Source organism: Lissotriton helveticus, chromosome 11 (genome assembly GCF_964261635.1).
Source record: "Lissotriton helveticus chromosome 11, aLisHel1.1, whole genome shotgun sequence".
Classification (NCBI taxonomy): domain Eukaryota; kingdom Metazoa; phylum Chordata; class Amphibia; order Caudata; family Salamandridae; genus Lissotriton; species Lissotriton helveticus.
The window spans coordinates 703,837,619-703,858,743 of NC_136072.1; the positions used below are offsets into that span (position 1 = coordinate 703,837,619).

General features: G+C 46.9%; 1 protein-coding gene across 2 annotated transcripts in view; it reads left to right on the top strand.

Moving 5' to 3' along the window:
* Window positions 1-21,125, top strand: part of LOC144791788 (uncharacterized) — a 222,094-nt gene that overhangs the window by 53,670 nt on the left and 147,299 nt on the right. For both annotated transcript variants that reach the window (XM_078666553.1, XM_078666554.1), the window contains exon 3: window positions 4,831-4,968. The gene's annotated coding sequence lies outside the window, so the exon portion shown is untranslated. The remainder of the gene's footprint in view (window positions 1-4,830; window positions 4,969-21,125) is intronic.

The following is a 21,125-nucleotide window of genomic DNA, read 5'->3' on the forward strand; positions in this document are numbered from 1 at the left end:
TCCTACAAGTGTCCTCTCTCCTTGGGTCCCTGGCTTCCTGCATCTTCATAGTCCCCAATGCCCGATTGCACATGCGTCTTCTGCAACAAGCTCTGGAGGACCAGTGGGTGTATGCTTCAGGCATTTGGGAGGATCAGATTACTCTTCCCTAGTCTGCCAAGGACTCCGTCAGGTGGTGGACAAAGAGATCGAATCTGATGTAAGGGGTTCCTTGCCATCAAGAGACTCTGACTCAGACCATAGTTACAGACACCTCTCTACAAGGTTGGGGTGCTCATATGGATCCCTTCAAGTGCAGGGTCTATGGTCGGAAACAGAGAGGGGATATCATATTAACTTACTGGAGTTGAGGGCCGTCCAGCTAGCCCTCAAGTCGTTCTTCCCATCTCTTCAGTCCAACACTCTCTTGATTCAGACAGACAACACCACAACGATGTTTTATCTGAACAAGCAGGGAGGAACCAGATCCAGACTTCTGCCACAGGAGGCACAAACAATTTGGAAGTGGTTACTGGCAAGACATCTTACTGTCACGGCGGTCAATTTGCCGGGTGTTCTAAATGTCCAGGCGGACTTCCCCAGCAGAGAGTTCGTAGAGGCGCACGACTGGGTTCTCAATGACGAGGTAGCACAAGATATCTTTAGAAGATGGGGCATTCCAGACATAGACCTGTTCGCAGACGCCACAAAGGCCAAATGCCTCGTCTATGCATCCAGGTTTCACCAACCAGGTTCAAGCGGGAATGCTCTGTTGACAAGATGGTCTCAGAGCTTACTCTGCGCTTTTCCACCGCTACCTCTCATTCCAGCAGTGATTTACCAAGTTCTACAAAACCAACTCCAGAATGATTCTGATCGCTCCGGAGTGGCCTCGCCAGTGGTGGTACCCGGACCTTCTACAACTTTCTGAGGATGCACACTGGAGGTTGCCTTGTTGTCCTGACCTGCTGTCCAAGAGCCAGGGGAGAGTGTTTCACCCCAACCTTTCTTCGTTCAGGCTAACAGCATGGCTCCTGAAGTCTTGCAATATGGACACTTCGAATTGCCAGCTGACTGTGAACATCCTTAAGGAAGCTAAGAGGCCTACTACCAGGGCTTTTTATGCTTTAAAGTGAAAACGCTTCTACATATGGTGCTTGAATAATGGTCATGACCCGGTTAATGGACAGGAACAGGTCATTCTACCGTACCTTTTATATCTAGCTAAGTCAGGCTTGCAGTTTACATCTATTAAGGTACACTTAGCGGCAATTCTGGCTTATCGGAAGTTTCCTACGCAGGGTTCTTTTTTCAAGATGCCGGTGGTAAAAGATTTCCTAGAAGGACTGAAAAAGGTATATCCACCAGTAAGATCACCTTCTCCTCCGTGGGAGCTCAATGTGGTTCTTACCAACCTGATGGGTGCACCTTTTGAACCAATACACAAGTCCTCACTGCAGCACTTGTCCTGGAAAGTAGCCTTCTTGGTGGCTATTACACCTGCACTTAGAGTCAGCGAGTTGCAAGCCTTGTGTTGTAAAGAACCCTATACTGTGTTTCATTCAAATAGGGTGGTTCTTGGAACTCATCCTAGTTTTCTGCAAAAGGTGGTTTCAGAGTTCCACATTAATCAGGGAATCACTTTACCTACTTTTTTCGCTAATCCTTCAACTCCCCCTGAAAGGGCATTGCATTCCTTAGATCTTAAAGAGTGTTAACATTTTATCTGGACAAGATAAAATATATAAGAAAGACAGACAGACTATTTATACATTCTGGTCTTAGTAACACAGGTCTAGCGGCATCAAAGACATCCATTTCAAGATGGATAGTCTCCTGTATTTCCTTGGTCTATCAGTTGGCTAATAAGTCTCTTCAGGGAAGGCCTAAAGCATATTCAACCAGAGGAAAGGCCTCTACTACAGCCCTCTTCAGGAACATTCCCAAGGCAGAAATCTGCAAAGCAGCTACATGGCGGTCTGTTCATACTTTCTCTCACCATTACTGCTTGGATTCGGATGCTCAGGCAGATGCTCAAGTAGGTCGGGCATCCCTGAGGAATTTATTTGGTTGGTGGTCTGTTTTTTCAAAGATGTTAATGTCTCTTTCGTACTAGTGCCGAATTGCTCGTCCGCGAAGTGTGGGGTATGGGCTTGCTATTCTATTCACTGCTCATGACTATTGATGAGTATCCCCTGGAAGAGAAGGATAAGTTACTTACCTATAATCCTAGTTCTTTTCCTGGGGTATACTTATCAAAGTCATAAGCATCCCTCCCTCCTCACCGGACGAGCAATGTGAGTGCTAGTTGTTAATAGGTTTAGTATGCCTTTACAAAAAATAACTGATCTAACTGTCACCTGTGGGGCATGCTGGGAGCAGCGTGCTCTCTGAGGTTCTTAAAGGCAACGTGCTTAGATTCTTTTAAGCCTTAAAGGCAAGGTGCCAGTTGTCTTTTCTGTACTAAGACCATTATTCCTATGCAGCCTATGGGCCAACCTGCCTGCAATTATCTATCCGTCCTTGTTTTGGTAAATAAAGGATTCTTGTATGAAACTGGTAATGTGTATGATCTCTATTACAAGCAGCCTTGAGAGACTTATTGTTAGACATGTAAAACTAATGTAATTTTTGGCTGTTTGCCCTATTTGGTTTAGACTTATTGATGGGGCTTCATATGTACATATATTTGCTTTACATACATATTTATGTGTATGGGTTGTAAATTCTATATAATTTATCATCTGAGCATACACCTGTATATGTATGTACATATATGTATGTACATATATGTGTATATGTATGTATGTATGTATGTGTGTGTGTGTGTGTGTGTGTGTGTGTGTGTGTGTGTATATATATATATATATATATATATATATAATATATTTTCATTCCCTGAAAAAACCATAGGTTTCACACATGTTATTGTTAGCTGGACATTTTACTCCTACAAAACATTTGAAATTCCCCCGTTATAGTTAGTTCAGCTAACTATAACTCGCGCGCCCGCAATGCACTGCTGATGACGTCACATATTACATCACTCATGACATGGTCAGTGACATCACTCATGACATCACTCATGACATCACTCATGACATCATCCTTGTGATAGAGTGGCAAGCCAAAATATTGTCCCCGATATATTTGCCATGCAAAAGCCATGTGACTTTAAAAGAAGAGATTTGGTTGGTTCATAACACTTCCTATTCCAACTGTTGAAAGTTCCGTCCCATTTTAATCATTCTACTTTGACTTTCTAAGAAGAAGCATCTCAACTGAGAATCTTGTCAAATAGAAGGAGGATTACCATAATAACAGCAATGGACTCATCTTCCAGCCATTCTTCAGAGGAATATTTCATTCCTGAAAAACCTCCAAAGCAGAAGAAAGAAACTCTAATTTGGCAGTTTTTTACTTTTCCAGAAGGGCAAAAAAGGTTAATGCTCCAAAAGTAACCTGTAAAATTCGACAAACAACTCTTTCAAGGGGTGATCCATCTAAAAAATACTCCTTTGGCACAGCAAATATGGAGCGACAAGTGAAGAACTTGCACCCCAACAACTTTGCTCGAGCTGCAACACGGAGGTTGCAGGACCACCCACCTGCTACTGCACCAAGCACATCAACTGCTGCAGCAGCATTTTCAGCAAGCAAGCCCCCTATTTTAGAAATAAATTGCCCCCGGGATTTGGCCCCCCCGGGAGCTAATTAAGAATAAAACAGACTTCTAGTTTTTTTTTCCCTTTTCCACCGTGTACCCGCGTTTTTTTTATTTAAAAAAAAAAAAAAATTTGGGCCTAAAGATCCATGTGGACCCCCTGAGCAGGCCTAGAGGGTCAACTTGTTTCTACCCTGCCCCCTTTCCGTATTTTTCAACTTTCTTATACAGTTTTCTTGTGACTCGGTGCTACAGAGGCACAAGATGGCTACCAACACTTCCTGGTTTGGAGTGTTGCAGACAGTTGACATCCAATTAGCACATCCAATCAGCATGCAGCTCATGCTCGTAATTGTACAGATTTCCGTATGCGTGCAGTACTTCGTCTCTAGATATCACTATGTTTTTACTTTTGATTTTCTCAGGAACTACTGAACGGATTTACACCATTTAACAAAAAGCACAATCTGCGAACCAAACTCTACCTCTCTGCCAAATTTGGTGTAATGCCGTTCGGGCTGTAGTCCTGGCTAAAGGTTCCTATGGAAAATTGCATGGGGAAAACACGTTTTGGGACCCCCCTTTTTTCTTGGCCCCCAAACTTTCAGGGAAGGAGCGGAACGGAGCAGGCCATTTTCTTAGAGAAATTCGTGAAGATTCGTCCACCAGCGCCAAAGTTATTTCAAATAGAATGTTGTGGATTTCCTATGGAAACTAGGTCCTAACTAGAACTACCTACTGGCGACCACCAGTAGGATATCTGTCTGTCTGTCTGTCTGTCTATCTATCCATGATAATTCACTGCATATGACTTTGAGTATACCCCTGGAAGAGAACTAGGATTACAGGTAAGTAACTTATCCTTCTGGTCCCTCCAGTGGGTTCTGTGACACCCATAGGTTGATAATAGGAGAGAGCCTTAGGAGTAATGGTATCCATAAAAGAAACCGTAGTTCCATCTCCTATTACCCATCGTCTTTGTCACTAAAAGGTTTAGAAAGAGCTGCCTCACAAATAAGGGGAAGAGTTGCTGGCGAGTAATTTTAGCTTTTCAAACTACTTTTCAGTCTTCCCCCCATACAACTTATTTCTCCCTAATCCTTTACAAACTGTGAAGTTGAATAGTTAAAATAATAAATGCATTTGATTACACTAATGCTTCTAATTTGCTTGCCCTTCTGTTTCAGAGTGCTGCTGTTTCCACCTCTTCCAAACCGTTTGAGATTTTTAACCCACCGAATCACAGAAAACTTTGATGGGCTGAGCAGTTTTTCTGTTGGGGAAAGACTAACTAGGAGGACTGTTGTGTGCCATGTAGACATCAGGTAATCCTAATGTTGAAACAAGGAACAATGCAAGATCTGCCAATGTCAAGAGAATGTAGGTTTTGTGAATAGTAATAACTTTTTTTTCTTGAGTTCCTGGTATTTCTCAACTTCGTTTTTAAGTACTGCTTTTTCAGTGCTAAGATGTTTAGGCAATCTTGTATTACACATTATCACACGACTGAAATCTGATGCCTGAAAGAGAGTCACTTAACTTATTGCATTTTTTAATTATACATTACTGCTTGTAAATTAGAGGACTGTAGGAATGCCTTTGAAGTTAGCATGTAGCTGTACACCGATCTCTTGCTTCAGACTTCACAAAATTACATCTCCTTCATTGCCCTGTGCTTCTTGTTTGCCCCTTAGTGCTCCTCGCCCCTTGGCCCTCTTCACTTCACTTTCCTGGATTTCCAAGTTGACACGTACAGCTATGTTGATGTCACAGGCCCACTTGTTAGTTAAGGAACCACATTCTATTTAATCTTTATTGCTTAAAACACACATGCGTTCCACCACATGAGAGGCTAAGATTTTAATTCTAGTGCCCACTTGCCACACTGGCACCTCAGATCAAAAGACTGAATGACCAAGAAGTGAAATAGTGGTTATGCCTCCTTAGGTTCTTGAAGGATAAGGACAGGTTTGTGGAGTCCTCAGTCAGAGCTTACTTTGCTAAGTGGCACTTTACTGCTCCCCTCTGATAAACTAAAAGGCAGTTGAATATAATAGACATTCTATTAAAAAGCATTAGCAAAGCCAGATGGCCGCAATTGGGTATGAAGAGCTTCTTTTGGGAATTTCTTGAGGTAATAAGTTTAACAAAGTATTTATTTATTTATTTTATAGTTTTATAGAACGCGAACCAGACCTGTGAGGGTATCAGAGCGCTTTACATGATTAAGGGATAGTATACAAGCATACGAGCGGGAAGGATCAAATTAGGAACGGTAGGGGGTACAGTATATAGGAAAAGCACGATGCACGTGTAAAGTCCAGGCTACATGTGATATAAAAATTAAAACAGGTAGATACAATATACAAGAAGGCACGCAGTCTCTGCTCTCGGGGGGATGCCCAGGAGTGCAGAATAGGTATCATCCGTAGAGGCCATGGATATTGCCGAGGTGGAGAATGGGGCAAGTCAATGCGGTGACTGTAAAGTATTCGTTAGGCGAGGTATTTTCCCATTAAGGTTTTAGTTTCCTTTTTAAAGTGCCAAGGACGGAAGTCTTCTAATGGCGGGTGGGATAGAGTTCCAAATTCTTGGCGTGGCCCCAGAAAAGGCCAGATTGTAGATTTTGTTCTTCTGGAAGCGAGCTGGTTGCAGCAGCTGGTCTTTGGCAGATCGAGAGTTTCTGGCTCCTCCAGATACCACAAGTTTGTGTGCGAGAAATGAAGGGGAATTGGAGAAAAGGGCTTTGTGAGTAATGCAGGCCAGTTTAAATTGGATTCTGGCCTCTAGGGGAAGCCAGTGCAGAGCTTTGAGGTGGGGGAGATGTGGTTGAATTTCTTTGAGCCAGTTAGGAGTCTGGCGGCAGTGTTGAGGCAGGCTTTCAAAGGGGCCTGGGAGTTCGTGGGTAGCCCTGCGAGAGTAGAGCATCTATATTCAAGTCTGGAAATGACTAGGGCCTGGGTTGCCGTTTTAAGGTCGGCCACATCGAGGAAGGGTTTTAGGTTTCTTAGGTAACTCAGGTGGAATCTGGCCGTTTTGGCCATCGAGTTTATATGGCCGCGCATGTTCAGGCTGCCGTCAAAGGTTATTCAAAGAGATTTTGCCGAGTCAACAATGGTAGGAGGGCAGTTTAGTGCTGTGATGGTCTTGATCCTTTCCTAGATATCTGGATTGGGTTTGGGTGGGGAGATCAGGAGAAATTCAGTTTTATTTGCGTTAAGTTTTAGCTGGTTGGTGGTGAGCCAGTGGATTGTCAGCTTCAGGGCCTCGTTCAGGGAGAGAATGTCCTCGGGGGAAGAGATTTTTATGTAGATCTGAGTATCGTCGGCGTACATAAGGTAGGAGATGTTGGCGGCACGTATCACCTCGGTGAGAGGTTCACGGTAAAAGTTAAAGAGGGTAGGGGAGAGGGTTGATCCTTGGGGGACTCCAACAGTAACCGGCGAGGGGCCGGATAGATTACCGTTGATAAGGACTCTCTGTGAGCGGTTCTGGAGGAAGGATCTAAACCATTCAAGGACCGTGCCATCCAGGCCCATCCTAAGTTTGAGGTGTTCAAGGAGAATTTTGTGGTTAAATGTATCAAAGGCAGAGGACAGGTCTAGGAGGATTAGGAGACAGGTTTTGCCTAGGTCGAGGGCTTGAAGGGCATCATCTACTATGTGGAGGAGGGGGGTTTCCGTGCTGTGGCCAGGTTTGAACCCTGATTGGTAGTCATCTAGCAGGTGAAAGTTGTTGATGTGTAGGCTTAGCTGCTGTTGTACACATTTTTCCAGAACTTTGGCAAGGAGAGGGATGTTGGATATGGGTCTACAGTTCTCGGGCCCAACGTTGTTTTTTTTAGGATGGGGATCTGTCACGCCTGCCAGCTCGCCAGCCGAATTGCGCTATCCGACGAAGATGGCCACCCCATGCTGCGCATGTGCAAGGGAGTCAGGCAGGGTCTTAAGCCTGACTTCCCCCTTGTTTGATGCTTCGCGCTCTAGTGTTCCGGGAACCTGGCGTCGCGTCACTTCCGCAGAGCCGCCCGTCACTGAACTCCTCGTTGTATCCTGTCGTTCGGACCCGCGAGTCCGTGTTTCCTGCTTCCGGAAATTATCTTGTGCCTTCTATTCAGTTGGGGGCCTTTTTCGCTATTTTCCTTTAGCGATATCCCCCTTTTTCCGCCTCCGTCTTCACCTTTACGACGGACCCGGAATTACCTGTACCCTTGCTTTCCCCTTGCCGGCTTACCTCTCCCCGTTCCTCTGAAGCCTCAGCCTGCCGCCCACCGGCCGGACTTGTGTTCCGTCGGTTGGCCGGACTAGCTGGGAGCAGGCGGGGGATCGCTCAGAGTGTAAGGGTGTTTGGGGAAGTTCGCATGAGGATTTCCCTTATTTTGTCCCCTATTACGTTATTTTGAACTCCCGGGCATTCCAAGACTGGCAGTCATCACAGTATACCGAAGACAACGACCGGGTAAAGCGCTTTAGCACTTCTATATACAATTGTTACTTTGATTGTTTCAATTATATATTTATGTTGATGATACCGTTTTTCTAGTTGTCTTTATCCCAAGATTCGAGAACTAGACAAAATCCTCTTCGCAGCTGTAGCTGTACATTACAAAGTAAGAGACACTAGTATTTAGAGACTTTTCATCATCTATTGCAAACAGAGAGAGGTAACAGTCTGTCTTCCACCCTGACAAGGAGCACTGCTTTCAATATCATTGAAGAGACAAATATCACACTTGAGTTCGAGGGGGACATTGCACATCATATAAGTGTAGAGGTGAATATTCAGACATCACACCAATTATAGTGCATTACTGTTTATTGCTCTTTATTAACCTGTACCCATTCTTTCTAGCTGCTGCATCCACTTGGAGGGTACCAGTCCGTGTAGTCTTGTTTTTTCCCTGCCTTCTCTTGTTTTGTTCCCTCCTTTCCCTTCATATCACCGTTGTGTTCTAGAGTTTGATAGACACGGCTGGTGTAGAAGGGAAGGGCTGGGTCTGTCTTCGGTTCCTGGCACTCCTGCGGAAACAGCTTGTGGATCCTTACAGGATCCTTGAGCGAGTCAGGAATTGAGCCCTGTAGGAGAGAGGCGTTGATTATTGAGGTCCAGGAAGGGATGATAGCCTGAGAGGCGGCAGCTAGTCAGTTAGAGTGGAGAGGATCATTAAAGTGATTGTTCGGTTTTAAGGAGGCAAGGTTTCTCGGGACAGAATGTTCGTCATAGGTTTTAAACTTGGACCAGTGCTCTAGGTTTTTGGGTGAGGTTTGGGAGGACAGCGCGGAGAGAGAAGGTGGAGCAGGCAGAATTTGATTTTGGTCGTGAGTAGCAGATTTAAGTTCATTTCCAAGGTCAGAGATTTTTTCGCAGAAGAAAGAAGAGAATTCCTCGCTTGATATTAGGGGTTTAGGAGTTTCTTTGGTGGTTTTCGCTAGTTTGTTGGATTGGTGTTTGACCAAGTCAAACAGCATGCGAGGTCGATTTTTGGTATTCTCTAGTTCAGATCTGAAGAATTCTTTTTTAGTGTTGAGGATTTTCTTACTGTAGGCATTTCTGGCCTGGCGGAGAAGTTTCAGATGTGCTGCTGAAGGGTGTTGTTTCCAGTTACGTTCAGTCTGTCGAAGGGATCTCCTCTCCTTGTTAAGGGATCCGCTGAACCAGGGATTTCAGTCTTTGACCTGGGTTCTTTTTAATTTTAGTGGTGCCAGGTCATCGAGAATGTCTTTTGTGTTGCATACACAACTTTCTTTTGAGCGCCAGTCATAAGTGAGAAGCAGAAGCAATTCACAATCGGTGTTGATGTTGACATTCTGAATAAAGTTTGGACGCAGGCAGATGAATGCTGTCTTACACCACTTGTTTTGGCAGCTTTTTTAAAATTATTTTTATTCTTTTTATTGATTGTTAGTTGACGTCTAACCCAATACTAGGTCTAAGAATGACATCGAATCAGAATAATACACTTGCATCCCAAGCAATCAGAAGTGTAACAGTAACAATACAAATCAAATGTACTTGTTTTGCCAACTTCGTCATTACTCCATTTTATGTCCTCCAAAATCTAAAATCCCAAGGCACGAAAGGTAAGGGAAGTTAACGCAAAAATCATAGTGCAGAAAAGCTCATAGGATAAGCCATGCTGAAAATCTATGCTGACAAGAAGAAAATACTTTTAAAAAAAACTAAAGCATATATACAAATATGACTGAGTGGAGTTGTGGAGCTGAGTGCTGACAAAGAAAATAATGCAAACACAGCAACCACTGGCTGGGAGTGGGCTTCAGGCTGCTGTAATGAAAAGAAGCTGCAGCAGAGAATGAGTCGACAATGGAGAAAACCATGATAAAGAAAGTAAGTACACAGGATACTGGCCAGGGTTGTGGAAACACAATGTAAATGAAACTACAGAAACTAACCGCTACTAAGTTTGCATTTTTTTATGTAGTCCAAACTTGGCTCCTGGGCACTAGAACTTTATTGGAAAACCAAACTAGTTACACAGCCAAGGAGGAATTAAGCAAATTGCCCAGGATCGCAGGATGTTGAGCTGAAGCTGGAATTTCTTCCCAGGTCCCCATTTCCAAAGAAGGCAGTTCCTGCCGCTAGGCCACATTTCCTCCCATGATCTTGTAAAACATATTAATGCGGTTAAAATGCTTTAGTGACTTCTCAGTGCATTATTTTGCGTTATTTCTGCTTCATTATAGATTCATCCAAATAAGAAACCTTGAATTTTTCTTTTTGAAATGCATACCGTTTTCCTTTAAGGAAAACGGACTGTATTTAAAAGCAAACACTGACATGGTGGTCTGCTGACTCTGTGTTATTGCATATTCCCAATGGGTCGCAAATTGTGAACTACCTTTTTAATATTAAGGAGGCACATCATTTGCGACCCTATTGGGAATCGCTAAATATGTCTGAGACACATTAGCACATATAATTTTGAGACTCGCAAATTGTGAGCCGCTAAAATTCGCAATTTCTGAGTTTCAAAATGAGATGGTCGCACATGTGGCCTTTAGTCTTTAACTTTGACAGAGTGGCAAATGACATGTTACACAGGTGCTGCATCTTTGTGTTAACAACACTTATCTCAAATCCAATTTGGACGCAAGGCTTGCGATATGTGTGATTAAAAAGGCTGGTGATGTATATGATGATAACGCTTTACTATGATGTCACGTATTCTGCGTGGGAAATAATACATGCTGGTTAGTGATGCATGCTTCCCACCACATATTGTTTGAATTTAATATATGGTGATTCTGTCCAATTTTTTCTTACGTGATTTTAACTGCAAATTATGTTTTGTCCACAAATGTGTGTATGTTCTCGAAATTGCTAGTCAGTTTTTGTTTTTTTCGAGCCCTGACGAAGTCGTGGGGTAGACACTCATTGACGAAACACGCGTTGGCTGGCTGTGGGCACTGGAACAATAAAGAGTGAACCTGATAATATATAGATTTCGTCTGATACTTTGAACATACATAGTCATATTTTTACGTCTGCTTGGAGGCTTTCTTCATTGTCTTGTAACCCAGTAGGGTTTGTTCGGGGGATACAGGGTTGACATTCCTCCTCCTTAAGCACCGTTAATAATCATCTGTGTTAATATATGTGCGGACTGTAAATGAGCGCGATTTTCCTCGTTCACTCCCAGTCCAGCAAAGTTTGCAACAGTGTACCAGCTTGGCCACAGCCTCTGGGTCATTTGCCGTCTTTTTTCCTATGTGAAAAAGCTCTTCAAGTGGAAGGAGGCCCAGTATTGCTCCAGAGTTTGATATCCCCTGCATGTCCCATTGCCTTCAGTCCTCCAACTTTAAATCTGTCAAGATGTCCGACTTGGGGATGTTGCCACTAACGCCTCACACTCTCACCCCTGCTGTTGCATAGCCCTTTTCCATATTTTCATCACTGATTCTGTTGGATTAGTCCTTTGGATTGGGCGGGTGGTGCCGTATTGTCAGCATGGATAGCTACCCTGGCCCATTACATGCCTGTCTGTCATCAATGCAGGCTGGGAGGGAAAAACTTGTTTGTTGAATAGGGGCAGATTTTAACTGTCAATTTGAACCATTGAGTACAGATAGCCTTGAGCTGACAGCAGACGAGGATGCTAGCTGGCCTGTACTAGAGCTGGAAATACCCCCAATCAAGAAATGGTCTCCCATAGCAGTCCAAATGAATGCCCTTACTTTAAACCGGGGGCTCCATGCTTGTAATGGTAGGTCAGTTTCTGATAAATCAGGTAATCACATGTTTGACTGGATAAATCACACCAGCTTAAATGATTACATAATGTTGTACGTTAAGCTTTAGCCATTTTTTTGTGGATATGGCGCTCCTACCACATTGCCCTGACTCTCAGGCTGTCTGTCTTTTAGTGCACATCTTAACTTCTCAGGGGAGCCCTTCGATAGAAGACTGAGAGTTGCCAGCAATAACCGTAGAGTCCAATCGAGTACGATAGTACATTTCCTGGAGATCCATAGGATGGTTGCGGTAGGTATGGAGATAATGGTACCATTGATTAGCGCAGACAGTACTCCTGAGTCATTCGGGGAGATAATTGAAATCCACACATGGATGTATATGAATCTGAGGAGCTTATTTCTTGTCAAAACAGGGCGTTTAGAGGGTAAAAAAGTCCCCCAAATCTTGGTATAACTAAGCATGTCGGGAATCGAAGTCTACTGATAGACTACTGATCCATGCTGCCAGGCAGAGCAATAAGCTTGTGTTATGAAGGGCCAAAAAGGAATAGGAACAGGGAATTTGGAAGGCTCTCCTAGACACTGCCAAAATGAAAGATCAATGTTCCTTTTGGCACGTGGTAACAGCAGGAAGCGGGGATGGATCTAGCATCATAGAAATTAATATTGCAGCTAAAGACTGGATGGCACACTTATCCAGTTTATACACGCAGAAGGAAGATCATCAAGACAATATGGGTAGATAGCTGGGTGTTGGGGATACCCGCCAGCCGCTCAGTGTGAAAAGTGTGCTGAGCCCCAAGATTGACCCCACAGGTTCCATCACATATGCACAGGAAGAGGAGTTTGCGGACATTTCAGTGGAGGAAACAAATGTGGCAATTAGGTGAATAGTCCCTAACAAAGCTCCACGGATAGACATCTTCCTGGGCTGTCTATTCTTGAGTGATTCCAAACTCTGGAGTGCTTATATGCAGTACTGTACTCCGCAATTTTGATGGGGGGGCACCTATCCACATACTTAGGCTGGGGGCCAAATGAATCCCCACCTTTAAAAAGGGCTTGCGCGACTTGCCGGTGAATTATCGTTCAATAAGTCTTATAGACGGTGCACAAAAGCTTTTCAGTAAAGTGGTCTTGGGTAGACTACAGGACTGGATAGCTGACCATGAGATTCTGACACCCCTCGAGGAGGGCTTTAGAGAGTTCACAAGCACAATCGATCAAGCGCTCCATCTACAAATGTTGCACTTGAAAATAGTCGCACTGGGAAGGGGACAACTTTATGTTGTGTTTGTAGGCCTGCGCTCTGCCTTTGACTTGGTTCCAAGATTAATGCTCTGGCAGGCCCTTCCTGAGATGGGAGTACCAAGCTATTTGTTAGATACCATAGTCCGGCTGCATTTTAACGACTTTGGGCAGGTCAGATATGGCAGAGCAGGAAAGCTAACCAATCCTTTTCCTGTCACTGTAGGAGTCAGGCAGGGTGTGTGCTGGCACCCATGCTCTTTACACTCTAAATTAACAGCCTTATTAAATTCCTGGACCAATATGAAAATGATGCTTCTAAATTAGGAAGCTTGAGGGTTCCTGCCCTCATGTTTGCTGATGATACCTGATTGCTTTCAAAGACCCGGATGTGAAGCCAAACGTTTCTGGATCAGTTTGATTGCTTCTGCAGGATGAGGGGCTTGGAGATCAATGCGAGTGAAACTAAGTACATGGTGGTTAATCCTGGGTCCTCGAATACTACACATCTTACTCTAGCAGGGGCTCCATTAGAAGGTGTGCGTGCCTTTGTGTTTATTGTATTTAAGCTTCACTCTTACAGAACACCTGGGTTGGCAAGCTCACATTACACAGCGACGATTGAAAAGAGAGCAAGTAGTGGGAGGTATTTTAGAGATGTCTTCCAGTTCACAGTATCTCCCTATCCTACCAGCGATTCAAATTTATAACCTTGAAGCCTTGGGGACAGCTGCCTATGGTGTTGAATTGTGGAGGCATCAGGGTATGACCACGTTGGAATTGGTGAAAAATCGATTTTATGCAACAGCTGGTCTGCTTACTTGTAAGCACTCCTTTGCTCCCCCTCAGGCTGGACCTTGGGGCCAGAACCCTCTCTCATAAATTGGCATTGCGCCCCTAACTCTATTGGAGGAGGATTTTGGCCACCCCAGGGATATCTGCTTATCGACAGGTGTTAGAGGAAATTCTGTTCCAAGTAGGCTCCAGCAGAATTACATGGCTAAAGCATGTAAAGGGTATACTAATAGCCATTGGCCTTGAGGGTCTGTGGAATGCTCCGGTCCAGGCTGGGGCCATTTCCAAAATTACTCAAATCTGCATATTGGCAACACAAAGATAATCGCATACATAACCAGTTGGTCCATGGATCTCTAACAAAAGCTTTCACACAGCTAAGGACTCCTTTAAGCTGGAGGACTTCCTGGACGTAATCGAACCCCCTCTGGCCAGGCGTCTTTATTTGCAGTTCCGGGATGGAACTTTATCTATCCGGGCCTTTACTGCAAAGTAGGCTCATGTACCGTGGGCCAAGGAGCTGCAATGCCCGGTCTGTGGAGAACAAAAAAACTATTTAGCACATTATTTTCTTTTGCCCAACTTATGTGTCCCAAAGGAGGTGTTGGATAATCCTGCTTTGTCAGAATTTGGGAGCCAGGGAACACCAGGAAGCACTCCGGATTTTGAGACACGATATATGTAGGTTGTTAATCTTTGCTCTCTCGTTTTCTGATGAGTGTGTGCAGAATAAGAGACAAGCTGAGTATCTCTTAAGTAAACTTGTATAGCGGCGAACAGTAGCACAGCAGTTGGTATAATCAGTGGAGAATAGGAAGATTACTACTTATTGTTTAACAGGATCCTTTTCAGAGTTTTTATATTCTTTTTTTATATCTTTTAGCAGGTGATCAACTTACCTTATTGTGGTGAAAATTACGTACATCCATCTGCAGGATAGCTGGATATGCAACTATGTTAATGATTAGTTTGAGCCAGGGAGGTATCAGGCACTCCCCGAATCTTTGCATAAAACCTTTACTTTGCAGGAGTATGCCTTATAGCAAGGAGTCATAGGTTGCTTCATTGTCAATAGTATTGCACACAATTTAGCTTTATTTTATGAAACTTGTTTTTATTTTGGCACGTGAATAGCAGCAATATACAGTAGGATCACATGCAAGAAACACATGGTGCACAGTGGGCGACAAATCGAGTTACAGTGCATGGGGTAAATACAATGCAACCAAAAACGCTAAAAGACTCTGTGGGTCCCAAATCGGGTAACAATTATATAGTCAATTAAAACATAACTGTTAAAAAAGCTTGGCTGCAATAAGAAGAGCGGTGCGTCACATGTATCCACAAATAACTCAGATTGACTGAATTTTACATCCATGCCCATCCCACCTCTTGGATGGAACTATAGTGTACACGGTAACAAGTATACAGGGCCATGCCCTAAGGCTACTCTCTTAGAGTGCAACTAGATGGTGTCCTAGATGTACAAAGGTTATTAGCACTATTAACAAATTGCTGCAACAACCCATGCCTCCCTGCAATGGCCAGTTGGATGTCTTTACCCCCCAAGCCCATTCATTTGTGCTAGCTGTTGGAGTCTGATTAATCAGGGTGCCTCTCATCGCTGCCCACTGTGAGACAGGGGTCCCTGTCTGTGGGAGAGTGCCTACACCCACCCCCACCCATCAGCCCAGTAGTCTGCAGTATCTCCAATAGTATCCCCCATGTCTCCAGATCTCGGCCAGCGTGCTCATTTGTGCGAACTATGCGTAGATGTCTCTCCTTCGCTACCCCCCATTTACGCATTCCTGCCGTCCATCTTGGGAGTCTGGGGGGCACAGGATGGGTCCAACGAATTGCATTACGGCAATCACCAATACCAGTCCCAAGTTCACAAATGTATATTGCATCCCAGACCCAGCCTTAGGGACTGGTAAGACCCCTAAGAAGGCCATGCTTGATTGTTGCCTCGATCCGACATCCCTCCCGACCAGTAGGACCCGAGTCGAGGGCTGACCCATTGTTGGACTTGACCCTTATTGTCCAAAAAATGTTCCCTTTTCCCCCTAGCCTTTTTACTCACATAGTGTGTCTGAACTGAGAAAAGTAAATATGGTGCAATGGTGTACGCACCTTTATTTCCACCATTGTAGAAATGCACCTTTGTAAAATGTCACTTTTAAAATGGACGCCATTTCTGTCTGCTTGTGCCGCCTGCCTGAGGTGGGTTGGTGGTCTAGTGTTTGAAGTGACAAAGTGCCCTACACCTCCCCCACAGATCAGTTGGGACTGGAACTGCCAGGAGCCTTCTAGAAGGATCTAGCCCTTTCTGGTAGGTGGGGTGAGGGGTGTATAAATAGCGGAGCTGGGATGCCATGTGCTCAGACTGGGCGGGGACTTGAATGAGAGGGGACACTCTGCCAGGAGGTACCGCCACAGGGGCATGTGTGCTGGCCCCTGTGCCCAACTGTACCCCTCTGCTGTCCACAGGGTTAGTGAGAGCCCCCTTACTGGAGTGAAGACCGCTGACCCAGGAGGAGTGCCACTTTATGGGGGATAACTGTTCCTAAGAACTGCGGCCCTGTACTGATGAGTGCCCACTGTTCTTGCCCAGTAGTGCCTGATGCTCTCCTACTTGGCGCCTCGTGAGCGCTATAACTTTTCCCTGCCTGCTGGCTAGCACCTGGAGAAGAAAGGAGCACTAAACTTGAATTGTCTGTGCTTCCCTGCCTGCACCCTAGCGCCTTGGGAGTGTTACACGCCTATCCTACCTGCTATCTAGCGGTTGTTGAGGGCGGAGCTATATGCCGATTGCCCAGAAGAAGAGGAGCTGACTGCCCAGGAGGTGAGGAGCATATGCGTCCCTGCAGCGCTGTGCTGCCGAAGTGCCACGAGGAAATCCCAGCGTGTGGGATTCCCCCTGCCTGCTTGGGAAACAGCGTGTGCCCACCCCGCGTTTGTGCCCTTGTGCGTGGGTGCCGCACTGCATCTGCGCTTATTTAAATTAAGCGGGTGCCCATCCTGTGTTTTGTGCCGCGTCTGGTGCTTATTTAAAACAGCGGGAGCCCACCCTGCAGTTGGAGCCTGTCGTGGGTGCCACCCCGCGTGTGTGCGGCGTTCCTGCATATTTGAAAACCAGCGGTAGCCCAACCCGCAGTTTTGGCGCCTCTAAAATTATTTGAAACTAAGCGGGAGCCTACCCCGCGTGTGGACGCCTCAACCACTGAAGGCGGGAGCCCACGCCGCACTTCAGAATCTGCAACGGTCACCTCCGCAGGCCAGGAGCCCTGTAAAGCCTCGCTGGTGATGACAGGAGAACGTCATTTGGGGCGGGCCGGAACCAGGAAGACGCCGAGTCGGGTGGCCGGAAGAACAGAGAGGGGCTCCCGTGGTGACGAGGGAGCCCCGGGTCTGCCAAGAGCCAGGTGGAAGCCTACCCGACGCTGGCACAACACCAACAGGACGTCCGGAGACTCGCGGACTCCGGACCGAGGCCCCGGGTGAAGAACGCCACGACCCGAGCAACAGAGGAGAAGTGACCGGGAACTGATGCCTGCCTGAGCGGGGCACTCGTGAGTTGGGGAGAGCCCCGCAGCCATCGAGAAGCCAGAGAGGTGCGCACCCACCCAGCAGCCGCCTCCCGCCAGCGAGAAGAAGAGAGCTGCCTGGGGACACAGCGGAGACGTCCCGAGCCTGCCCCGAGAGCCCGGTGAGTGGGGGCCCTTTGGGGAGCTAGTGGTGGGGGGTGCAACCGGGCACGTCATTGGTGCCCACCCCCTGGTGGTCCTTCCCAGAGGACTGGAGTGGTCGCATTAACTTCCCCAGCTGCCCCGCTTAATGGTGGGCAGCTGCAACGGTTTGGGGACATTACTTGAACCACAGAGTCCCAGAGAGGGGCTCCATCTGGGCCTCCAATTGCACAGTAGTGCCTGCGTTCCTTGGGGCTGCACAACGGCGCCGCCTTGGCGGGCCGATTTAACAGTTGTGCATTTGTGGTGACAATAGAGTCACGGAGGGGACTCCAACGTGCCCAAAATGGACTATTTTACGCCACTGCCCCGACGGACAGTGGGCAGTGGCAACGTGGGGCAGATTTGTTTGCATAGCAAGGAGGGCACTACAAGGGGAGAGGTCTGCTGAGGGCTCTCCTGATAATGTCTTTATGCCCATAATGTTACCTAATGTTTTCCCCTCAGGGTTGCCATGCTGATGTCATGCTTCCTACCAAGCTGGTTTATGCCGGATGTTATGCATAATGTAATGTTTATGCCCACAAGGATGCCTAATCTGATAATGCCTTCATGCAAACGTGGTTTATGCCTTAGGGGTTTATACCTAACGCTCCCATGGATGGTTTTGTGCCTAATGCCCTTTTTATGCATATAAGGATGAGATTTATGCTTATACGTTGATCCCTGACAAAAGGTGCTGAGGCTATGCATAAGATGGTTTATTTGTCATGTTCATGCGCCTATTGAAATGCCTTGTGCGTTATGCCTAATGTCATAGGGTCATGCCATGATGTTCTAGGGCTATGCTGTTGCTGAGGAGGCTTATGCCTCATGCATGTGTTTATAATGCGAATGGTTTATTTTCCCCTAAGGTGCACGTTTAATGTGGTGTTCACAGGTCTAGGCCTACATGGCTGGTTTTATGTTTAGGCCTAATGGTTTCGTGCTAATGTGATTTCCACTTGCATGTTTATGCTAATGTGATTTATGCTAAGTGCATGATCTAGCCAGTAGCTACTGGCTGTTACTCATCGGAAGCTGATGGACTTTACATTTATTCTTTACACTTACCTTTACCCTGTTTATGCCTGGTGATGATTCTGGCTGTGGCCTGATTGGCCCTGCCCTGTAAATAGTCCCCCTCTGTAAATGACTATCTGGTGCCAGTTGGCTCCGTGTTCACCACCGTAATTGCATCCTACTGTATTTGGTATAATACACAAGTTATCTTCCATGCAACCTGGTGTGGAGTCTCTTTTTGTAGTGTGCCTGGTGTGTCGCTTGTGTGTGCTGCGCAGATGCTTTACACATTTCCTCGGGAGTTTGGCCCGTCGCTCTGCACCACGCTACCAGTTTCTAACATTGGAGTTCAGCGGTGGGATAGGACTTGCGTTTGCGCAGTACCACAGCGACAATGGGTTGCACTGCATACTGAGCATATAAAATAATCACAGATTTGGGGATTATTTTGGCTGACTGTATTTTCTCGTGAAAGGGTTGTTTTTGAAATGTGTTCCCCTGTTGCACTGTGGGTGGTGTATCCCGGATGTATCTCGCCAGGATGGCGTTGGTCTACAATGTGGATGAACTTTGGGAATACACTGAGGAGGAAGTGATGGATTTCTGCAGAGAGAGGGGGATACCAATAGAAAGTGACTTCCGCAGAAAATTGTTACTCTTCGAAGTTTTTCAAAAGGGAAAACCCGTAGATCTCTGTGGGGACCTTTTAGATTACTCCTCCGAATATCTGAGTGGTGGATTAGGGGGAGACCCTGAGGAGGATTCCAGGCGTAAGGAGGACCCTGAGAGAGAGGGTGCCCAGTCCATAAGGGTGGTGACACTGAGGAGGAAGAAGATGACAGGGCGGAGACGCCAGTAGCTAGTGAGGACACCATTGACCGGGAGTCCCGTCCTGGGTCCAGTCCCGGGTTCACTGCCCAATCCATTTCCCTGTCCCCAGAGGAGTGGGTAGATAGGACCGAAGAAAGGGTGCATTCGCTGGCGCTGGAAATACTCAGTGAGCTAGCGCGGCTGAGTGTGGCGGAGAAGAGGCTGGAGACCGAGAAGGTCCTAGCGCAGGATGACAGAGGCAGAGAGGTCCTTTGCTAGAGAGAGACTAGCTCAGGAGGGTAAGTTGTCCCCTGAGAGTGGTTTCAGGAGTCTGGATTCACCAGTGAGGGTGGGATCCAGTGGTGGGAGCGAGAGTGATTCCAGCGTGGGAAGTCCCACTCCCAGAGCCCGGAAGATGGTGCCTGATCTCCAGGAGGAGGGGGGCAGGTTGGAATTTAGGGGCGGTAAGAAACTGGCCCATCAGTCTTGGAGGGGGGGGTATGTGGACGTGTGTTGGACCGCACTGGAGGAGTGGATAGTGTGTGGCGCGGTGATCAATTGGGAAGGGCTTTTCCATCTGATTATCAGGGAGCACGTGCTCAGGAGTTGTTTTCCCAGGTTGCGCCAACACCTGTTGCAGTGTGGGTTCTCTGACCCCAGGGAGCTTGCACAGGATGCTGACCTTTGGGTGAGTGCCAGAGAGTCTGAGAGGGCATTAAGGAGTGATCCTGAAGGGAATGGTGCAGGGATCTTCCGGCCCAGCGATGAGTGAGAAGTGCAGAGTAGCCCAGCTAGGTCCCAGGGTAGTGAGATGGTTGTAGGGCCTCACATCCTATCTACAAGAAGGAGTGAGACAGGGAGGTGTCCCGAGATGCCCGAACTGCAGTCTCGGGGTCTGGAGAGTTTCGTGAGCCCCAGGTAGGGAGCCTAGGCTGTCCTGAGAGGCCGTCCATTAAGGGGGATCCCCTAGTGTCAGGAGAACCAGGGGCGCCTGTAATCAGAGCTCCAGGGGTTCTGGGGTCGGCTCAGTCACAGGGTTTAGATCCTGGGCTGCCTGACCTGGAGGGAGGGGCACTTGTAATCAAGGTCCCTACCGGTTTGACTTCCAGGGGTACTTCTACAGTTGGGAGGGTGCGGAACTCTGGGAGGGGGTGCAGGGGGAGGGAGGACTCGCCCCTGGCACCAGTTTAACCTAAGGGTTTAGACCCTAGGTTGGTGGATCAGTTGCAGGGTCAAGGCCCTGGACTGGGGAGACAGTGGTGTTCTGAGGGTGCCCCGATTAGGAGGAGAGTACGGAATCCCAGAAGGAGAGGTAGGGGGAGGAGAGCCTCGCCCCTGGCTGACGGTCAGCCTGAGGGTGCGGACCCCGGGTGGGAAGACCGGTGGCAGTTTGGAACTGCACCGAAGAGAAGGAGTGGCCAACGGATACTACTGGCCTGGGGCTACTGCCCCCCACTCTGTGAGACAGCAAGGGCCAGAGACATCTGGATGGCCTAGTGCCTGGTCCTGGCTGCGGACGACTAGGGAGCACCAGTGGGGTGGCTAAGTTGATCCGGGGAGGTTTGAGAGAGGGAACCATCGGGTTCCAGAGTGGCGGAGAACCTGCGGGTGCCCCTGCAGTTGCTGGCCCGCGTCCATGTCTGCTTGCCCTAAGCAGGGAAGCCC